The sequence below is a fragment of the Nannospalax galili genome, unplaced genomic scaffold (assembly GCF_000622305.1).
Source record: "Nannospalax galili isolate Female #2095 unplaced genomic scaffold, S.galili_v1.0 scaffold1035, whole genome shotgun sequence".
In the NCBI taxonomy this organism is placed as follows: domain Eukaryota; kingdom Metazoa; phylum Chordata; class Mammalia; order Rodentia; family Spalacidae; genus Nannospalax; species Nannospalax galili.
Window position 1 is genome coordinate 397454 of NW_008335439.1, and position 6621 is coordinate 404074.

The window sequence follows — 6621 nt, forward strand, 5'->3', positions numbered from 1 at the left end:
GGAAGGTGGGATTAGCTAGAGAGAGATAGAAAGTGGATGAGTGGTTTGTCTCTTGGTTCTGTGTGAAGTTTAGCAAATCATTTAGAATTATTTTGTATTTGCAGTGTATTTTAGTAGGAATTAGAAATAAAAAGACATTCAAAGCATTGTTCTTGCATCCAATTATTTCCTATTCTTGGTCTACTTGTAGAAGTGCATCACCAGAAAAAAGACTGTGTGAAGTTTAGCAAATCATTTAGAATTATTTTGTATTTGCAGTGTATTTTAGTAGGAATTAGAAATAAAAAGACATTCAAAGCATTGTTCTTGCATCCAATTATTTCCTATTCTTGGTCTACTTGTAGAAGTGCATCACCAGAAAAAAGAGCCCTGCAGTGTGAGTGGATGTCTCAGAGAACACAGAAAATGGTCACCGGGAATCCTGAAAACTGACGGCCCAAGAGGAAGCACAGAAGAGCCAGTAAAAACTGTCAGGTGTTTGGAGCAAGCTTCTTTCTGGAGCCTTTTCTCCTTAGCTGCAAAATGAGATTGGACACCACTGTCTCTCTTTCTAGCATGTTTTCCTTCTCCAAAATTCCGTTCCATCTTTTGACTTCTGTTTTGAATAGCCCCATGTTTGGTGGCTATAAAAATGAATTTGCACAAAATAGCCCAGTCTATCAGAAAAAAACAATAAAATTATCCATTTATTAAAGGCAATTTATTGACAGGCTTATCCAGTCAGAGTGAAGAGCTTTAGAACAATGTTAACAACTAATCTATTTGAAGAGTCCGACTTCACTCATCCAGGCAGGAGCAATCAAACCCTCCTGCATATTTGATTTTCCTATTTGTCTGTATTTCTACCACGTTGTAAAAGGACGAAGTGTCAAGACAAGATGATCACTAGGGAAAGTCACAGAAAATGGATGAGGTTACGCTCTTTGGAGCAAGGATCACTGCTGGTCATCAGAGAAATAGCACCGACATTCAGGCATCTCACTGCACTTTAAGGTGAGATGCACTTTAAGGTGAAAGATCACTTTAGGCAAATAGCAGGCAACTTGCAAGTACTTACTTTAAAAAATTGCTCCCACAGGTCCTAATGGAAACATTCTATAAATGTTGGCCAAATGGTTAATCAATCCACGTGCCAAAAATATTTCTCCATTTGATTTATTTTAGATTCCATGGAAAGGAACATATATATAGGAGCTAGTGTTTAATGAGGAGAGAAAAATCTCTCTTAATTTACAGAAGCAGTCAGGGGTTGAAAGTTTAACTAAACACATGATGCATGTTCTTTGAGAACATCTGCACTTCCATGGGATGCTTGGGAGTTTCATACATCATTTGGTTGCCCTAGATACTAGCATTAGGAAGGTTTCCTAGCAGGGTATATAAACTGATGGTTTTATTAATGAATTTATTCAACGGATTCTTATGCATGAGCTCCCCTAATTCATTTTACCATAAGATATTTATAAAATACAATTTTTTTTCATTCTGTAGTAGATGCATTTTTCATGTTTACTAAGCTGAAGATTCTGATTTCACAAAGGCTTTGCGGCACAGAGACCAAGCTCAGCCCTGTGATGTGCCATTGTTTGACAACTTCTTGAACTATCGCAAGTTTCCTCTTGGGATTTAGATCATGGAATCTCCTGATGTACAACCACTTCGGACTTGATGAGAAGACAGAAATATATAAAAACGTGCTGGTATGCCTGTCAGCGGTGAACATGCAGTGATCAGTGTGACTGCTTTGAAACCGTGGGAACCAATCAGCCATTTTTATCAACTTGCCTCCCTCGAAAACCTAGGCTCTGTAATTGTAAATTAGTGATATTTTAAAAGCCAGAATGGATTTATGTAGGATGTTAGGAAAGCACATTTTCCTAGGAAAACGTTCTTAATTCCTGTCTACCCACTGAAGAGGGCCTCCCATCCCACTGTATGGGAATCCAGCCTATGCACGAGGATGAACAGGTCTGATATAGACTGTTCCTTTTTATCTGTGGTTTGTGTCAAGCTTGTCTCTGAACCTAAGTTCAAATTAGCCTAAAGCAGAATTCTGTCTAACGTTATTCTAAGTAATGCTTGCTCAACCAAGGAAGGGTTTCCCAAAAATGAGAAAACTTGCATAGAAATCAGCTGAGTCATGATCGCAGGCCTCACCCAGAACTACTGGAAATATTCTTACAGGTTTGCAAAGAAGTTTTTATCTCTCTAGGTGATTCTTACATTCATAACATTTGGAACACCTAACCTAGATCAAAGATGAAAATATCTACTACACAAATGAATCGTAGATTTTGAAATTGCTAATCTACCTGGTTTTCTGTTATCGAAACTGACAGAACTTCCCTTAAATTTTCCTGAAGAAAAATGCCTTGGATAAAGAGGGGTCTGATGGCAGTAAAGGACCACAAAAGGGCTCTGGTAGCTAGGACATTTCCAATCACAGTAAAAGGCACGTAGGGACCTGGATCTGGACCACTAAAATACATGGAAAGTGAATGTTATACAAGAAGCTGCCTGTGATTCCAGTCTCTAACATTTTTAAAGCATGTTTACCTCACTGGTACAAAGAGAAAAATAATACTTCTTGGTAGACTGCACCTGTGAAGACTTTGCACAGATACATTTTTGAATACTATATCTTTTCCCCAGCTGACTTCACATGCAATATTCAGGTATTCTTAACATCCTGCAATAATTTTGACTCATCTGTCTCTTCCAGAGCTAAACATAGGAACAATCATAATCATTTCCCCCTGCAGGTCACTGATTTGTTTCCTGCTGCCTCAAACGCAGGGCATTCTGTTTTACTTTCATGAGCAGTGTTGCCCTGAAGCATAGCTGAATTTCACCACATCGTGACTGGGCATTTTCCATGTTCTTATGTGACCATTTATTCCAGATGGTTTTCTTTCTGCACCCTTATTACTTCTGACTCTGTAAATCTGACCATTTTTACTTTACCTCCTATGCAGCTCAAGGTAAGAAGCACCAGCAGGTACTGTGAGTCATGCTAAGTGTTCCCCCAAAGGAGCAGACTGATTGAGCTGACAGAAGGTGCTTTGTTCAGCTCAGCGGATAAAGATCAGCACACTGCACAATATATCGGATGTCTCTTGTCAAGGAGGAGGAAATTAGAAGGAGGACTTGTGGCACTATCTTCATAGAAATCTGTTCAAGCTGAAGGACCCTCGTTTGTGTTAGCTCTGTTGTTGAAGTGCTAGAGTCTAATTCAATTGTTGGACTCAGCTGATGATAAAATTATAATAACTGTCATTCATTCATTCATTCACTCATTCACTCATTCATTCATTCATTCGTTTGTTCTTGCCAGTCACTTGGGCACTCAGAATTTACTAACAATATAAAAGATATGGTTCTGAGCACTTAAATCCACTTTTAGGGAATGTTACAACTTCCTAAAATGTGATTACTTAGCAGATATCTTAATATAAAATAAAGGAATTAAAAGGAGAAAGCGAAAAGACTGCTCTCCCCTCCCCATAAATATTCCCCATACCTTCTGTTGCATTCATGCAAGTATTGTCACAGTCTTGGCAGGCATTAACTGGGGAATTTCTGCACGCTGGACCTTGGTATCTCCACACCTTGATACTATTTCTTCTTCCCAATAGTATTAATTGTTTCGGCATCTATGCTATCAAAATTCCTGAGAGGACAACCTTAGTATAGAAAGATGGCTTTGGCTCAGTTTTAGATTGTTCAATCAATAGTCACTTGACACTTTTTGCTTGGGCACAAAATCATGGTAGTGGGAGCATGTGGTGGAGGAGCCCTGTTCACATGGTGAATAAGAAACAAGGAGGGAGATGAGACAGGACCAGAGATGGGACAAGACACCCCAAACGATCTGTCTGCACTGCCCTACTTCATTCAGTTACCAAAGTCTCCAGAACCTTCCAAACTTCAGACACAGCTTTAACACAGGAGTCTGTGAGGATACATTTCATATTCTAATCCTTCTACTCCTCCTCTTCTCCCTCCTCCCCCTCCTCTTCTACCTCCTCTTCCTCTTTCCCTTCCAACTCCTCTTCCTCCTCCCCTTCCTCCTCCCCTCCCTTTTCCTCCTCCTCCCCTTCCTCCTCCCTTTTCCTACCCCTTCCCTTCCTCTTCTTCTTCTTCTTCCTCCTCCTCCTCTTCCTCCTCCAACCAACACTCACCAACATTCTTCTGCTGTGTTTGTTTTCCATTCTGGAACCTTTCTACTTACTAGCTTTCAACTTTCATGAATATAAAGCAGAACCCCGCACTGTATGTTCTTGCCTATCTGAAAATTCTGTTGGAGTGGCTCAGGCACCTGCTCCACAGTCAGCCTTTATAGGTTTGAAGTTTGTTTTTATTACCCCCGAGTGCCATGATTTATTTGTAAATTGGGGGTGTTATTGTCAACTATTTTAAGGACTGATGAGAATTGAAAAATAAATATGCCTAGATGTACATAGAAAGCACTTAATATAGTGTCTGGACCACAGCAAGTATTCAACATCATTACTCACTATTGCCGTTGTAACTGTGATGCAAACATACTCCTAGTGTGCTCATCAGGGACACTTGGTCATAAAGGCCTATAAAGCATAGAACATACTATAAGCAAAAGAATCACATGAAAAATTTATTATATATTTTAAAAGTTAAAGTAGTTTCTTATGGAGCCCAGAATGGAAAGTGTACCTGGTTATTAGAATGTTTCTGATTTGGAACTTGGAAAGCCCTCAGGATTTCTAGGACAGATGCTCTGCATCTCCTACTTGCCTGAAGGTTGTTTGGTTCCTTAGTGGGCCCAGTCCCATTAATCCACTTAGTCAGGACCATGCTACATAACAAAGGCCCAGAGAGCATTATGGATTGATGATTTATCTACTAACTTTAGCGTGAGACTTGCTGGAAAGTCTGCCAATCTGCTTTGGCAAACTACTGGTATATGTATCTCTCTATCCAAAGACAAAAACGCAAATAGAGAAGAAATAAGAGCCAGTGCGAAGATATTTTTTTCAGGGAAACCCCAAGATGTAGATTCCAACATCTGATCTCAGCCTTACTAATTCTGAGTAAAGTTTGAGTAATTTTGTCACACAGATGATGAGAAATCAAAATGCTTAGCATGTGATTTTATTAGAAGTTCTGTCTTGCTTCCTTTTGTGAATAATACTACTAGGAGTCAGTTCTTAAATATAGCGCGGGCAACAAACTGGATAAGGACTAGTCATGGTTTTAATCTTTAAATTATTTTTAAATTTTTATTTCATGTGAATGAGAGTATTGCCTGAATGTATGTAAGTGCACACATGCTGCGAAATGCCTGTGGAGGTCAGAAGAGGTCTCAAATCCCCTGGAACTGGAGTGATGGACAGTTGCTAGCTGCCATGTGGGTGCTGGGAATCGAACCCAGATCTGCCAGTGAGATATGTCTTCAGCCCTGGACTAGATTTTTATGCATTATAATGTATAATTTAATACAACAGATTTCCATATCAGATACAAGACTTTAGGCTCTCCGTATGTTTATAAACAAGAATAAAAGAAAAAAAAGTGAATATAATAGAAACTAGAAAACCTCAGCCTTGTTGTTTAGTCAGTAGAGTCCTCATAAGTTGAAATTATATGTAGAGAATTAAATCTATGGGCACACATTAGCACCCTCAAATCTTACATATTCTTGGTTTACAACCACTTACAATGTAGCACATCCCCTTAGCTTATGTTTTAGTCCAAACAAGCAAAATGTAAATACTTTGCTAGCATGCTAACAAAAGCATGGCTGGAAGATTGAATGGTCACCACCTATTATGAGCATTTAGCTTAGAAAACTGGAGTATGTTTTATATTTCCATCTGTAGTAGGCATTTCAACTAATGCCAGTAACTTGTTCTCTCATCAAAGAATGTGGTGGTGGGGGGCAGTTCTCAAGGCCTTGAAACTCTGTAGGTCAGGGGAATGTGTTTAGTGTATGTGATCTGAGGGAAAGTCCTGTGTGCTGATTTTTGTAGAGGATTTCATTTCCTGTGTGTCCCTTCTGATCTGCCCAGAGATCCTGATCCCATGTGCTGATGTCTGGAGCAGAGCAGTTCAGATAGCTTAACTTTCCTGTGGAGGTTGGCCCCCAAGGCCACTCAGATGTGCAATGGATCTGAGTAATTCTTGCTAGGTAAAACGGGCAGTTTGGGGGCCATGTTTTACTGTTGCAAGACCTTAGAGGACATTCCATGTGCTACAAATTGCAGAAGTCACAGGTTTCTGGACCCGTATTGGTTAGGTAGTTCTTACACTTTGACCGTGGGAAATAGAATAGGAAAGATGAAGAGTCTCCTAGCAATCTCTTCATCTTTCACGGCTTCAGGGATTGTAGGTGTCACCATTTCAAAATGACTCAAGCACGTGGAAAGAGGAACTGGCTGGACCAGGTTCAGACGTTGTGTCATTGCCAGGTCTATAGGAAAGAAATTCAAGAAATAAGAGCGGCCCACACTTGTTTGCTGTTTTCATAAAGTTAATATTCTGATCTTGGCTGCAAGTGGAGATGGGAGAATTCCCAATTCAAGTTCAGAGTTTCACCCATCATTCTGCTCAGTACGAAGGAGGATGCCTCGCGGAATATTGTCA